Genomic DNA, 16,004 nt, shown 5'->3' on the forward strand with positions numbered 1-16,004 from the left:
AGCTCTTTCTTCGCATTGAAAGCACCAAGTGGAAACCTCGGATACAGGTCAGAAGGTAAGGTGCAGCCTGCTGGCCAGTGCCTAGGGCAGGTGTGAGCAAGGGCCAGCCGACCGCTTTCACACTGAGACCCGTGCCAGCAGTTCAGAGTCTTTATGAAGTGAGAAAGTAGAGCAGAAGCTAAGAGAGTATATCTTTTAAGCAGGATATTTAGGAGCCTCTGCAATCCCTTTACCAGACACACAAATGCAACCTGCCTGTTGGTGGGGTTGTTTTTGTCCTTCCCCTCCGCTCTAAAAATACTAACCCTTCTCCTGAACTAGTTGGAAGGGAGTTGTGAAGGGGTGGAGTAAGGGAAATCAGTGCAGCAAGTCACCTTTCAGCCACCTATGACATCAGCCTGCTGCCCTGATTCCTTCATTAATACCTTTGAGCTGAAAACAATGGGCCTGCCATTAAGCACCACACAGTTCGAGATAAGAAAGCCCTAAGCAGATAATAATCGGTGCATTTAGCTGGATTTCAAACATTCAGCTGCTTAATCATTTCTTCCTCACTGCATGCTACCCAAACACAGGGGGAATGCTTTGGATGCCTTGGGCTAAGGAAGAAGGAGCTGGGGTGTGGGGAAGAGGAGGGAGAGAGCGGAGCCACAGGATGGGGATTGGGGGAGAGGGGGATTTCATTGGCAATCCTCTCCCTGGGAAATGAAAACATTTCTTAATTGCCATTAGGGAAATAGGTTAAATACAGGCTTGGTAAGCTGCTAAGGACTGGCTAACAGATTAGAGGGGATGGCCGTTGAAGTATACTCATTTCCATTATATGACAGAGCAGGGAATTTTTGTTTTCTTAATAGTCTTCAAAGACTGTTCCTGTCAGGCACTGGGTGTGAGACTGCTAGTTAGATTTTAACTAGTCACCTTCCAGCTGACGAAATCAGGCCCAATTCTCTGGCCCTGAAGTCACTGCTTTACTGCTTCATCCAAGGAAACAGAAACTGCAAGACATGCTGACAAGGAAGGTATTGTAACATCAGCCTGCTTTGCTCACACAAAATAACAATGAGTAATTGCAGAATCAGAGAAGCGAAAGACATGATGCAGCATACCTGCCACACCAGCAAAGGAGGGCAAAAAAGGCATCTCAGAATCCCCAAACACTGAACAGACTGACGGGCTGAGCTTGGGGTGAGCAGCAGTCCTGCCAGGGCTGAGTAACTTCTCACTTCCAAAATCTTGGGTCTCATGTGGGTGGGAGTACAGGCAACTTATGAAACTTAAATGGCACTGCTTGCCTGCTGAGATCTTCAAAGCCCCCTCCTTCTCAGCACTCACCCAAGGTACCTCCTTCTGGCGGGTGCCCTTCCTCTTCACCTGTAGGTTCCTCAAAAGCCATCCACAAAGGGGACGGTAAAAAAAACTTTCCAGCAAACTGAGCAGGAGCAAACATACACCAAGTTTCCCTCTAAACAGGAACAGTCTCACTCATCCACAAAACTAGAAAGTGGCTATAAGCAGTACACACTGCAAAGCTGAGACACCATCCCATCACTCTTCATCATGCAAAACTTCCTGGGGCGTGAGTGGGAGTTTTATCTGAGTAAAGTCTGAGGTTTTTAAGGAAACCCTTTGTTCTGGGGCTCCCTAAAGCCAATATACTGAACTATGCAAACGACCATGGATTGGCAGGTGAAGTTGGCAGGGAGTCTTTTAAAGAACAGTTTCTGGCAGCAATGCTGGTTTAAGGCAGTTGCTGCTACCCCCTTTCTACCTGCAGACACATTTACCTTCCCCCACCCCAGTTGTCCTCACTGATAAAGACACAAGCATTTTTACAGTTGTGTGCAAAATGGATCAAGGAACTGCTCCAGCTGTAAACTACCCTGGCTGGGCACTCTTCCACGAGCTTTAACTTACACTCATAAACAACTACAAGGCAGGGAACACTATGGCCACAATTTAATAAACAAGAAACAGGGACACACAGGCTACAGCCACTGCTGTAACCATTCTACAGCACTGCAAACTACTCACCCAGAAGGGCCTATGTCCAACCTACGAGCATCTTTTAGCCCCTGCAACAGGGCTACATCCAAGTCACCTGCCACCAATGACCCCTGGTCTGTTTTTAACACCTGAACTGTGCCCAGAAATTGTCCAAAAGAGTGTTGGCTGAGTCAGACCAAAACTGCTAGTAACCATCCCTACCAGTTAGCAGTATAGATTTCCAGCACCCAGGGCTCCTATGCCCGGTAAGCTAGCATCATTAATCCAGAGGCCCAGAAACTGATTTAAGGGTATTTAGTCTCCTGGGGGAGGCAGAACAGCCTAGAGTGATCTCCACCAACTTTTGATAATATGTCCAGTATGTATTCATCTGCATCATCGGACATCTCAATACATTTTAAAGACTGGTGCTAAGTGTCAGTTTCATCTGACTAAAGGTAAACTTCTTGGTTGCAGATGTCTGAAAGAGATTGATAAATGTGTTGTAAATGTTGGCTGGTTTTCCCTATGGACAGTAAAGGGAACTCTGAGAGAACTGACTCAAATTCAGGTATATGAAGCTGGGTGAAAAATATGCCACCCCAGCTCGCTGCCCAGAATCACACTGGAGACAAAGGGAGACCATGAAATTCAGTTTGGATGTTCTCTCTTCCAAGTCAATATGCTTGCTACCAGATGACACTTAAAGCATCCTTGCCTGTGAGTATAGGCAGATACAAGATCACTGTGGAACAGCAACCGCATTGGTATCAAATGCTGTTGAAGGTCGTTTGCTCAGCTGTTCTGCTATCACAGATTCAACCAGCATGGGCAGAAAGCCCATTCATTTACATAGCACTAGCCAGTGTTTTTCACTTGGCTACTAATTCCATGCATTTCATCTGCAGGGAGTGCATTTCCGCAGAACACAATGAAGTCAACAAGAAATGGAAAACCCAGCACCTTCCTTGGTTCTTGCTTCCTTTTATCACCTCCCATTCAGAAATGTTTGCCTGCTTCCCATACATATAAACTACCTGTGAACGGACATAAATCCCTGGGCTATGGATAGGTACTGTTCCTGGCTGATCCAAGAACTGACAGGAATATACACACCAGGGCAACTAAGGAACCAAGGTTATAGTATGCTTGTTTTAAAGAGCCTGGGACAGATCCTTTGCATCTGCCTATCATTTCAGGCCAGAAGTTTGTGACCACATATTTAGCCACAGCCAATCTAAACTAGTCACAGCACTGCCAGAAAGACAACTGTATAATGAAAGTATGCTTTTGCATGGTGACTGCACATGACATCCTTAGTAGCTGAATGCAGCCACTTTGGCTGGGTGTAAGAAACACTGGTTTAGGTCCACAGAAATCAGTGGTCAAGCACCGAGTTAGGCAAGCTGAAAATGCGCCTCTTGTATGAACTTCTGTGATAACACTTGAAATATATATATTTATTTTTTTTTTTAAAGAATTATCATACAGTGTTCACTTATGCTGTGGGTTTTTTTGGTAGAGAGAGAACAGCAGTGAAATAACAGAGGTGTCAACCGTTATCTCTGCCTTCTTGACAACGTTTCTTCCAGCATAGATACAGTTCAAGACTGCACCCTTTACAGGGTGCTTGGACATACAAGCATAAGCCTTACATGCAAGTGTAAGCCTTTTCAAATATATGACAGGGCTATGGTTTGATTTTTAGCAAACAGCAAACATTTATTTTCATTCAAGACCACCTGAGTACCTCTGAATGGCACAACATACTAAGCCAGCACAATCCTGGCTCCCAATCAAGAAAAAAGATGCTGTCTTAAATGTAACAGAAGGTCAGTTAATGTTTTTTTCTGTCATTAAGGAAAGGAGAGGTACTGTTTTGAAGTACCAACACAGTGGCAAAGCAGTGGACACGTGCTGTATATCAAGTACTTTCCTTGACAACATAATAAGCATACAGATAAACTGGCCCTTTCTGCAAGTTACAACAAGTCCAATTACTCTGAACCCTACTTTTGGTTTAAGGCACTCGAGTTCTCATTCCATAAACCCCCTTGCATGCGCATTCCTGTAATACAACAAATTCCTTTTCCCTGCTTATTGCATAAACACTTATACTATATTTAAATACAGAAATAATGTATCTATATTAATGAAGAGTCTTCAGAGTAGTATCATGACATCAGGTGGTTATCCTTTGATGGCATAAAATTAGTAAGGTCAGTGAAAAGCAGCAGCTTTATGGCAAGCATGGGGACTACTGCTGTAAACAGGGCTCCTGACTCCTATATACTAAATACAGAATCATGGAATGGTTTGGGTTGGAAGGGACCTTAAAGACCATCTAGTTCCAACCCCCCCGCCATGGGCAGGGACACCTTCCACTAGACCAGGTTGCTCAAAGCCCCATCCAGCCTGGCCTTGAACAGTTCCTGGGAAGGGGCATCCACAGCCTCTCTGGGCAGTTAACTCCAGATTTCATTTTCAAAGTTATTCTTTAAATTTTAAAAATATTTTTTTTTTACGTCTTGCATATCTAAAGAGAGCATCTCTATTACAATATCATATTCTACAAGAAGGAAAATTAACCTCATCAGTCATTCTGGAATCCCCCATGTTATGAATAACATCTCAAACCACACTTGGCAAACCAAAAATGCTTTGAGGAATCCCGGACAAGTAGTTGGACAGAAGTCTACTTATAATTACGTAAATATGTTGTGCTGGGAAATATGTTGCTTGTGAATTAACTATTAAGGACAGACCGGTTTTCATCAAGATGTTACTTGCATCCAGTAGCTTTACACCAAAGTAAAATGAGGAACAAATGGACCATATTTTACAATGGGTGAAAATCATCTTCTCAACTACACTACAACAGCTCCACTGCAGCCCAGTAGAGACACGATAGCAAGAAACTGAAACTAGATGAAGTCATGGAGAAATAAAGTGGAATATTAAAGATTAAGTTTTATTTAAAAAAAATAATAACAAAGTGAACAACCTGACGTGGGGGTGGTAGGTGGTGGTGGTGGGTGTTCTGCATTACTTAATGCCTTTAAATCAAGATTAGATGGCTTCCTAAAAACGAGCTTTAGCACATTCATTTAGGACATGATATCTGTGCTGGAATTACTGGCTATCTATAACTCATGTTCCGCTGAAGATAAAACTACTTGATCATAACAAATTTAGGCTTTAAATTCTATAAACCTGGGAATGTGTAACCACCATTACTTATGATATGACAAAAGACCTTCCTCAACTATTTATTACAGAAGGAAAATTAATTTTAAAGACAATTAAGTGAGCTTTTCATTATTCAAGTACCCTTTTTTTTTTTTTTTTTTTGCTGCCACCCTCCTCTCCCCCCTTTCATTCAAAACACGAATACACAAGCTTATTTCAAGACAAGACCAAATTAATGTGGGACTGACTTTGGGCATGAAAAGGAAAAGCAGCCTGATTTCCTATAAACCTTTCAAACTTTCTTTCCACCTCCATCCCCTGTTTGCACAGAGGAGTCTATTTTACAACTTTATCCATGTAATGGTCCTGCAGGCCACTTCTTCATGCCAAAATTTCTCTTTGAAGTTTGCTCTCCCATTAGTGTTTCAGTGTAGGTATTCAAACTGATCGCACAAGCACAGCAGAACTCCAGAACTGTCCACGTTCCATCGAATACAGTTGTTTCATGTTGCCTGTGATTTACAGTCTTAATTAATGCTCAAAAGAAGAAGAGCACATCTTTGGTGGAGCGTCCCCCCTCCACACACACGCATACCCTTCCTCCCTTTTTTTTTTTTTTTGGTACAAACCAGCGGTCTCTGGGTTTTGTTGGACATTGTGCAGGATGGCTTTGCCAAACAGAATGGAACACACTTAATACTTTTCCTTTATAACCTTTGCAATAAATCAGCTACCACTCCACTTGCATGAGAATGGCCATTAGTGTCCTGTCCCCTCCCCCAGCACTTCCCGAATTTTAAACAAAGTAGGAATAAACTGAAGCTGAGCAGAGCCAGCAAGCCCAGTAAATCAGTTTAATGAGAACTGAATCAGTCGTATGAAGTCCACTACTGAACAAATAAGGTGGACAGGAGAGGCTGAGCTTTCCATGGAGGTACTGGGGATGGGGAAGCAGGAAAGCAGTGCTGACATACTTGATCTTCTGCAGTGACGCATGTCTGTTGTGATCACTCTGTTCTTTAAAATCACATTTGCTGCAGCTTGCTGCTGCAATTCATTGTTTAGATTTGGCTGTTTCCTCTCCTGTTTGTGGTTTTGTTCCTCCATGTTTTCCCACAGAAGTGGAGCTTTCTGTTTACCCATTTTCACCACTTATCTCCTCTGAGATTCACTTTGACTCTTCATTTATCCTTCTCAAGTCTCCTCCATTTCCACGTTTACCATAAGTGAACACATCTACACACACACACACATCTATATATATATATACACATCCTACCATACCATTCAAAAGCTGGAAAGCAAATAATCCTGTATTTGCAGGAATGCAGAATATTAAAGAAATCACATCAACTTACATAAACGATAGCATGTAGACTCTGGGCATTCAGCATTATAAAGACCTCAAAAGTGTACCACCCACCCCAAACAAAACAAAACAAAAAAAACCCCGAAAAACAACCAACCAAAAAAAACAAAAACAAAAACAAAAACAGAAAAATAACCCAAACCAATGTACACTGGTTTAACCATTTCTTCAAACCAGAGGCAGTAACTTGCACAAGTGGGGCCAAGTATGGATTTTCTTGGTCGAAGGGGGGACTAAGAGGCCTTTTACCTTCCACACATCAGTCCCCATCTCTGTGCCACAGCTTCTCCTTGTTTGCTCAGTCTCATGCATTCAGAAAAAGGAGCTGATAAGATGTAATGAGACAAGCAAAATCAGGAATTAGTATGTTCCCTTTGCACAGTACTGTCCTGCTCCAGCCAGAAGAACTGATGGACAAGGGAGGGCATGGCCTAGCCATTCAGATCACCTTGTGTCTCTTCCCTGCGACTGCCTAGACTTCTTCACTTGGGACTCAGTAAGACATCTTCATCCTAACCCAGGTGTCCCAACCCCTGCTAGAACTCATTTTCTACTTGAAACGGTCACCCCTTTTCAAAATTAAGGACAAAAATATGGACCATCTTTTCTCTTCAGTGTTCTTACCTCCTCCAGAAAGAACAATCAAAGCTCACTCATGAGATCCTGCCATCACATGAGTCCAAAAGTTTGGTCCAAGATATAGCACTTATTTGTGAATCTGGTCCTGTTTCCAGAACATTACAGTTTTCACTGTGAGCCTAACAGAAGAATGGAGTTTAATTCATCTCTCTGAACACTTAAAACACCATACAGCCATACTTCTAATCCTAGCAGGGTAGTAAATTAAACCCTCTAAAGCATCCTGTGCTGCTTCTCTGCCCATGCATCAATTCCTCACATGTGCTATTGCCTGTTGTGGATGACCTGAAAAATGTCAGTCTCTACTCTACCTAATTTCCAGACTTGTCAATGGGAAAACCTACTACTAGTGTCACCCCTCCACCATTTCCATGGCTTCTGGAAAAAGACAACTAATTAGAGCTGCTAATTAAGAGAGACAGACAGAGCCCACTTTGCATCCTCTTGCCCCCTGCTTTCTCCTTCCTCAGTACAAAGGATAGCAGAAGACACACCTGGAGCCGCCAGCATGGCCTGGGAGATGGAGAACCTCTCCCACTGCAGGCGCAGCAGAGACTGTTCTGCACAGTTAAGGGTAACAGGTGCTCCTTTAAGAATTTATGAGCACAACTTTTAAGGATGTTACAGTGATATCTATCAGATGAAGTGAGGAACAGAATGTGTTTATTAGAGTTAGTTTGGAGACTCTGCTTATCCACTATCAGCTTGTATTTTATGCAAGACCAGTGCTGTGAGCATTTAAGAATTCTACTTTGAGTCTTACCAGACAGGCTTTCTGTAAAGCTTTGTATTAAAAAAATTCATGATTTTGTGGGGATCTCAGCCTTCATGAGAGAAAGAAATGAAGTGTCTAGTCTTCTTGGTGACAAAGAAAAACCTGAAACTGAAATCTAATAGCACCAAACCCAGAAGGCTAAATAAAGCCTTCAAATATTCAAAGTATTACTTTCATAATCTGTGATTTTTAAAACAACTTCATGACTTTAAAGCCTGACTCACAGTTCTTGGAAGATGGGGTTTGATTATATTACAAGTGATAATCTAAAGATCCCATATTTTCTGCACCAATTTAAGTATTTTTCTTGGCTTTCCTGCAGATAAAACATTCTACCTTGATACTCTTAACTCATACAAACTCCATTTTCCAGCCTCTAAATCAATACTTTGTTCTTCATTGTATTATTGTATTTAGCAACTCTCTTCTAGTGAAGCCTGTAGTTTTCTGACAAAGCAAGTGCACTGTGTCCACTGTTCTCAAAAAAAAAATAATACCCGAACTCAAATGATAAAAAACTGGATGCAAAGCAAATTATACTAACAAATAAGCAATTTCAAGCTTCTGTTCTGCAGAAGCACAATGAAGAACTCAATACATAACACATTAACTACAGCAAACTTCAAATTTTTCTTTCAGTCCCTGCTGTTCTCTCTGTCTCTTCTTTTGTGTCATGGGTATTTAAACTATGACCTATGGATTCAGATAATCCAAAAAACTGCGCAGTTAAGGAAAACAAAAAAAGAAAATTAAAAACATCAGAAGCCCTTGGCACAGCTAATTCACTCTGCATTCTAAATCGTTATATATATATCTCTAATCTTTGTAAGAAGAGAGAAGAAAAGGTACTGCATTCAAAGTAGAATAATAAGACAGTCCATAAATTACAGTTTCAAAGAGTTTGGAAAAGAGAAGGAGATTTCACTGGAAGGCAGCTGAAGGTTGTTCTTTTCTTTCTCCTCTCACCAAAACTTTGCAGGCATCTGTAAACTAGGAATCTAAAAATGATTTATTGTAACAGACCATCATTCTGGTCATAGCCACCAATGGGCCAGATCCAAAGCCCTCTGTAATGAAAGTCTCCCTGTTGATTTCATGGCTTTGGATCAAGACCAATGTTTGTGCATTTCTTTTAAGAAGCAATTTTTCCAAATAAGCCGGGGTTTATTGGGAATTATTCCAAGGGCTACGTGACACTGTCAAGAGTTTATATTAATCCAAATGACTTCTAGGAGCCAGTTCTCTGGGTTTTTTACATGGAAAAAGCTTCGGGGAGGAGGGGAGGGAAAGAGAAGCACTGTATGAGTCCATCTAGGCTTTTCTAGATCCTTCTTTAGAAGGTGTCCCTCAGGTCTGGTGGCACAAGCAGGGCAGGCGGTAGCAAACCATCCCATCCCTTCCTGTCAGTTTTCCTGAGGAGCAATCACAACCTACTGAAGCGGTTGTGCCCAAGGTGGTTATGAGGAGGGAATGAGTCGCTCCCTAGACAGCTCTGGGGCTGGGGACTTGGCTAGTGCTACATTTGCTCCATGTGTCCAGGCTGGGGCAGGTGGGAGTTTGCCAGCCATAGGATGTCACCAACACTGGGTGAACCCAGCATCCTGCTGTCCTTTCTGCCTATAGGCCTATGTGGGGAAAGCCCAGCATTAGGTTCATGGGTTTATTATGACAATCCTGAACTACCAATACAGCTCCTCGAGCACCATGCTTCTCCAGAGCTGCAAGTCATCCATTCCTCAAGCTGGATTCTGGTGCCCAATTTTTTTCAGAAGTGCCAAGCGGCTTAGGCTGGACCGGTCTTATGGCTGCTGTAGCTCACACGGTAGGCTGAACCAGCCCTCAGCCACCGCCAAGTGAGGAAGAGGAGGGAGGGGAGGAAGAAAGATGATGTAACATCTCCCTGATCTTTCATTTTCCTTGCATGCCAGGACATCAGAGTCTCAGACTGTCCACTGTGAGGCACGCTGTCTCTCAGCACAGAAAAGCTCCTGTAACTGCACGTTGATCAGTATCTCCCTCTTTGCCAGAAATAAAGACTACCACATGCCTCACCATCTCCAGAAGAAATGTAGAGGGCTAAATTCATACATTTGCCTCCTCACAACAGTATCAAAGCAATCTGGTAACTGCTCTAAAGCATGAACAAGCAAAAATGAAACCCCCCTTCTAACAGTCATGGGTTGTAATTAGAGGTAAGGCTGAAGAACAGAAGTCCCACTCACCAACTGCAAATGTGATTTTTTTAGTGCTTAGAAACTCTGGTCTTATGTTTAAAATAAATACCCAGCTACAAAAATACTGTTAACATTAAAATTATGTGAAAAATTCCTTGGCAGACCTCTGGGATCTACCCAACCAACATTCAGTACCAGAGCACTCACAGATAGATAATTAACACAGCTTGAACCGTTCAGTACAAATGTTAAGCAGCCTGAAAATTTAGTTTTACAGCAGTACTTCTGCACAAATGGAGTAATACCATGATTTGTTACAGCAGCAGCCTGATAGAATAGTAGTGAAGACAAGACAACATTTTTATTTATTAAATCGCTAACTTCTGCACTGTTTTTCCTTCAGCGAACACAGAAAGGTAGGTATTCAGGCCTTCGGTGCTGGAAAGGTATTCAGGTGGTCTTTAGGGCCAATATCCTGAGGTAGTTAGGTGCTTAACCTCCCCTGGAATCAAACAGTTTTGTTACTATATGAGGGACTTTATTTTCACTCTTTAGCAGCTTTTTATAGTATTCACTTAAGAAACTTTCTGCCAAAAAGCCCTGCTGCATATGGAGCTAGATCTACCAAATTTATATTAGCTACTCTAAGTGGAAAATACTGTGTCCATAAAAAATTAGAAAAGCCTTGATTCAACATGAGCTGTTGTATAGACCTGTTTTTATTCACTTTGCGATTTTGACTGCCTCTTGCAAGCACTACTGTGAAAACTCAAAAGCACTTTTTCAAATGAAAGAAAATCAGAGTATCTAGTGTCGGCAAGCCTTGTAAAGTCCATACATGTTTACACTTGGCATCAGATTACACACATTTGACTTCTTGATTTACTGTGCGCACTTGTGTTTTCCCTTCTTTTGTCAGAAATAAAATACAGCTATTCTTAAGAAAAGTTTTTGTTTTTAAAAAGACCTAATTTGTACTGTATGTTAGAGGAGTTCACTTTTCGCCCCACCCAGAAAGAAGCCTGATCCAAATACAGGGGGTGCAGGAAAGCAAAACTCAGAAAAGGTTAATTTGGGTAACGGCGATATCTGTTTGCAAGACATAAAAATGAGAAAGAAAGAGAGTGAGGACAAACTGGAGTCCTCGGACAGGTTTTTTTTTGCTGCATCACAAAAGCAATTCTGCTGAAATCTTACTCGGAACATTGCCTGAGTAAAAAGGAGAAACACAGTTCTTAAATTATTTTGTACTTTCCATGTATAGAGGAACAGTCAGAACTGTATGGGGTTTTACGCCTTCTTAGTAGCCAGCTTATAAACAGCATAGCTACCAGTCTTTCCATAGGAAAAACAATGTTCTGCGGATAATAATAAATGACTAACTGCTCAAGCTTCAGGGGCAAAGAAAGCTTTCTACCTAAGTAACATGGTATCTAGCCATCTATTAAGTAACAGACAACTGATAAGTAATAAAAATAATCAAAAAGAACAGATAAGAGTCTGGAATCGGGGAACAGTCTTACACAACTAAAAAGCACGTACAAGTTGACCTTCCTATCTCTTAATTCTGTGATTCTCTGAGAAGAATATTACATTTGAATTAGATGAAACTGAGGGGGGTTTATTTGTATAATATGTGTTAACAGGCCATCAAGTGGAACATGGGTACATAAGTGTGTGAGAATCAAACTCATAAAGATAGCAGTAGCCACAAAAAAGTGAATAACTAGGTGAGACCAGAAATTGTCAACATGTTTTTATGGATATTTATATGCAGAAAAAGGAAACTCATCCAAATACAGAAACCAGGTCAAACAGAAACAGTTGTATGATTTCCAAGTTAATTCAGACATTACGCTATTATTGATCATTACGTAAATAAAAAGCAAGTTAAATCAAACACCATTTGTGCCTGTTAATAATTTGAGGGAAAACCATAATCCAAACCATTTTTTCCAAAACGTAACAAAGCAGGTTTGCCTCAGAACATGGCTTGATGCCGTCTGCACACAGCCAACCTAAGATCAGCCAAAAATAAACCATTTGTAAGCAAGCAAGCAAGCAAAATGCTCTGTTATGAATCCTACTATCTCTCTAAATTGCCTATCTGACAAATGAATGTAGCTTTTCTGCCATGGGCAATCCCACTGAATGTTTGCAGAGCTAGAGCATTATTTGTATTACCTCTGTCATCTAAACACAATATACTAATCTGGGAGAGGAGAAGAAAATAATACTCTATACGTGCAAGACATTGAACCCATAGTTTTTGCCAAAGTGTGTTAACTCCGCACCATTTCTCATATATTTCCTGCAGTACCTCATATAGAAATAGTGCCTCTTAGACATAGCTTCTTTCATAAATCTATCACAGCTCAGTATCACATTAACAGTGACAGAGAAATGTATATTTTCATACTTCTGTGACACTTAAAACATTACAGGAGGTTGTGCCATTCAGAGCTACTGTGAGCACATGGAACAAATTCAGGCCCACATAAAACCTTCCTGATGATGCTGCAAGTGATAAGCTATAAATCACCTTTGTGTGATTTTTGTGTGTGCTGTGAAACTGTCGAAATACAGTTTAAAAATTTGCATTAATTCATGATCTTGTCTTGAAATTGCATGACTGAAAATAAAATTAATGGTCTCAATACAGACCCAAGTTAAAACTGTATTTTTCCTGATTGCAATTTTGCCATTGGTTCAGAGCCAGAACCTAGGACCAAATTTTTAAGAGAGGACACAGACCCAACCTGAATACATTATTTGCAGAAACCCATGGAAAAGAAAAGTTTGGGGTTTTGTTTTCAGCTGAGATTTGAAATATCCTGGGAATTGGTATGAGGCAGCAATTTGAGACCTCTATGTTCAATTTGCAGAGTTATTATTTAGGCTCAGAAGATACCACAACAAATAGCAGCCTTACGCCTTCTCACAAATTCTCTTTGTGTTGGTAGAAATCTCTGTTCAAGCAGTCACCCCTACACTGGGGAAAGCTGCAGCTTTATTATTCATCACTCTTCCCTCATCTAAGAGATCCTAAACCAGCAGTATAGCATAGCATGCAAACAGCTTGTAGAAGCAGAGAAACCACATTTTAAATTATACATATTAAGGTTCATTTTAATGAGTTTCAAAGAATTTTTCCCATCCATTTTATTAGATTTTGGAAAATAAACTGTGACAACGTACTGATGAAATCCAAAATAGGAAAGTAACTACAGTTGCCTTGTTTACATGAAGAACAAGAATGTTTCTCTTTAGATTAGCAAAAGAGAAAATGACGTTTATTGTACAGGAATTTATTTTTTTATTGCTGATATGCAATCATTTTAGCTACTGAGCTGTATGCTTGTATTTAGAGAGGCTGCTTGTCTGCTTTCATAACCGTATTAATTATAGTTTTATGCTTAATTCTCTGGAAAGTAGAGCTGTTACAACAACAGAAGAGCATACTTTCTGAAGTGGCCTTCCTCATGAGGAATTTTGATGGGGCACATGGAGGGGTGCTCATAGACCCTGGCACAAAACCCCAAACTACTTTAAAATTTTGTTTAAACATTTTCAAACAGAAATGCATTATTTGAGACCTCCTGCAAACATGGATCCAGCTGCTTACAAACCAGAGCTGCCATGGTACACATCCCTGTGGTGGTTACTGCTTGTCCAACACCAAGCATCATTCCTAAAGCACCGTAATTTATCATAATCTCAGATGGCCTGCCATTTTGGTCACACCTTCTGCAAGGAAGCACCTTGGAAAGAGGAAGCTGTGTAAGTCAATGGACACCATCCAAGGATCAGTCTGTCTCTACCCTGCTGAAAACAACTCATGAGAAGCTCAGTGCCATCTACTTCGCACTTCTGCCACTCATGAACGAGAATGCTGCACGAGCTGAGAACCTGTGAAGCTTTTTTCACTCATGTTTCTTCTCTTTTAACCATCTTAATTTTCCAATGTCTGCTGACATCTTTTTAAACTAAATAGCAAGGATGTTTCCAGTTTCTTCGTTGTCAGGACAAGAAGATGAAACTGTCCCTATGGGACCCTCCCCTAAAGCTCTTATGAGATAGGTCCTGTAAGAAACAGTCTGTGCTTAAGCACTGCAAGGGTCTGAAGGAGACAGTATTTAAAAGTGTGCTGTGCATCTTGAAATTGTTCACGTATGGGTTTTGGTTAAGAGCTATGAGTTTTTAAAGTGTTACAGCATTTCTATGCTGGGCAGGATGGAAGAGGAGTAACTAGGATGCAAGACCTGAAAGTGTAACCAGAGAGCTTTGCACAACTGATGTGGTGTTTGTGGTTCATTTAATATATTACAGTTTGATTAACCTACTTAGCGCAGTTCAGATGATAAATGTTGCTTTGGTGAAATTATTTTATTGGAAACAAAAACTTCATTAGACTACTTAAAAGACATGAGGATGTTAACTGTTACAGTGATTTAATATGTATTTGGTTTCACTGCAATACTGGAAAAATCAAGACAGTTTCAGTTTGAGCTTGAGTCAATTCTGACCAAAGGCTTTCATTATTTTCAGTTTTATTTTAACAAATTTTATAATTTTTGTATTTTGTTGGAATTATTAATAAAAAGTACCTGTATTCTACAAAGTCTACGTCACTTTCTTTTTCTGACATGGTCAGTGGATGCCAGCTGCAAAGCCTGTCCTGCATGGCTCACACAAAGAAGTGTAAGGTTCACTTGACGACGGAGATCATCCGGGCTTCCTCAGCTTATGCTGAGCAGTACCACACTTCACACATCAGCCTTTTAAACTGCACCTCTGCAGATGAAATACTTCAGTCTTTGTACTTCCCTCCCATCCATCTGCACAGGCCATGGGGCCAGTTCATTTTGTTCTAGCATTTGACTCTTTGATTAGTTTGTGCCTGCAAGACTTCCACCTTCCAACCAGCTCCCTGCTGACCTACAGTGCACGCCTGTGTCTGTGACTTTTGGAGGGCAGCTGCTTTTAGCCCATTACAGCCAAGGCCCATTGTGTGGTGATTTATTTCACAGTGCTGTGTGACAAGGACTGTGTAGTTCCACTGACTGTTTTGGTAGGCACAGTCTCACCTGGAACCTCCAAGACCCAAGTCAGACAAAGAAAAGTAACTGAGGCAAAAGAAAGACACCAATTAGTAAAACTGATTTCAGGAAAACTTTGCAGCAATTAAGAATGCCTAAAAAAGAGAAACTTTTGGACAGAATTAGCAACTGTAAAAAATATCTCCATCATGGTAGCCAGATGACAAGGAGAAACAGGAAATCTCACTTACCTGCCTAAGTGAGAAAGAGTCTAACTACAATTTCCAGTATTTTGTATTGCTCACTTTAGGGAGCCAGAAATAGACGAGTAGACCCCATATAAACATGAAGCAGTCTTACAGGAAACATGCGTTTTTCTTAATTTTAGGGAGGTGCTTGCCACATTTGTTTATGGAATCACTCATTCTGTTTACAGGGACATTAACTGCATGAGTATCATTTTTCCTCTCTGTGATTTTTATATACTGTGCACTCATTCTGAAAGTAAGTCAGTAGACCCTGTTTTATGCAGTTCAAGCCTGGCACCGTAACATAGTCATTATGGTGCTTCCTACATGCATTAGCAATTGAAAGGGTTGACCCCAAAATAAAATGATGCAAATCACATTAGCGCTCAAACTGATGCTGTGGTGCTGGGAGAAATGGAAAGGCACCACAGTGGCAGTGGGTGCTGCTCAGCCAAGCTGCAAAGTCTTCTGTTGGGGCTGGGCAGGAGGAAGCAAGCCCAGGGCTGGCAGCTAGGAAACAAGGAGAGGGGAGACCAGGGGATCCAGCATAATCACAGGGGAGAAACAAAAAGCAAAAGGCAGAAC

At 41.1% G+C, this 16,004-nt stretch overlaps 1 protein-coding gene across 2 annotated transcripts in view; it reads right to left on the reverse strand.

Annotated features, from left to right (window-relative positions):
• The window catches only part of PRDM1 (PR/SET domain 1), a 104,194-nt gene that overhangs the window by 65,857 nt on the left and 22,333 nt on the right, over positions 1-16,004 (reverse strand). Inside the window, exon 2 of one of the 2 annotated variants that reach the window (XM_080389843.1) lies at positions 1-16,004. This exon is cut by the window's right edge and continues 20,261 nt beyond it. The exons of the other annotated variant lie outside the window; for it this stretch is intronic. The gene's annotated coding sequence lies outside the window, so the exon portion shown is untranslated. 2 annotated transcript variants of the gene reach the window in all.

The sequence above is a fragment of the Falco punctatus genome (genome assembly GCF_963210335.1).
Source record: "Falco punctatus genome assembly, chromosome: 5".
NCBI lineage: Eukaryota > Metazoa > Chordata > Aves > Falconiformes > Falconidae > Falco > Falco punctatus.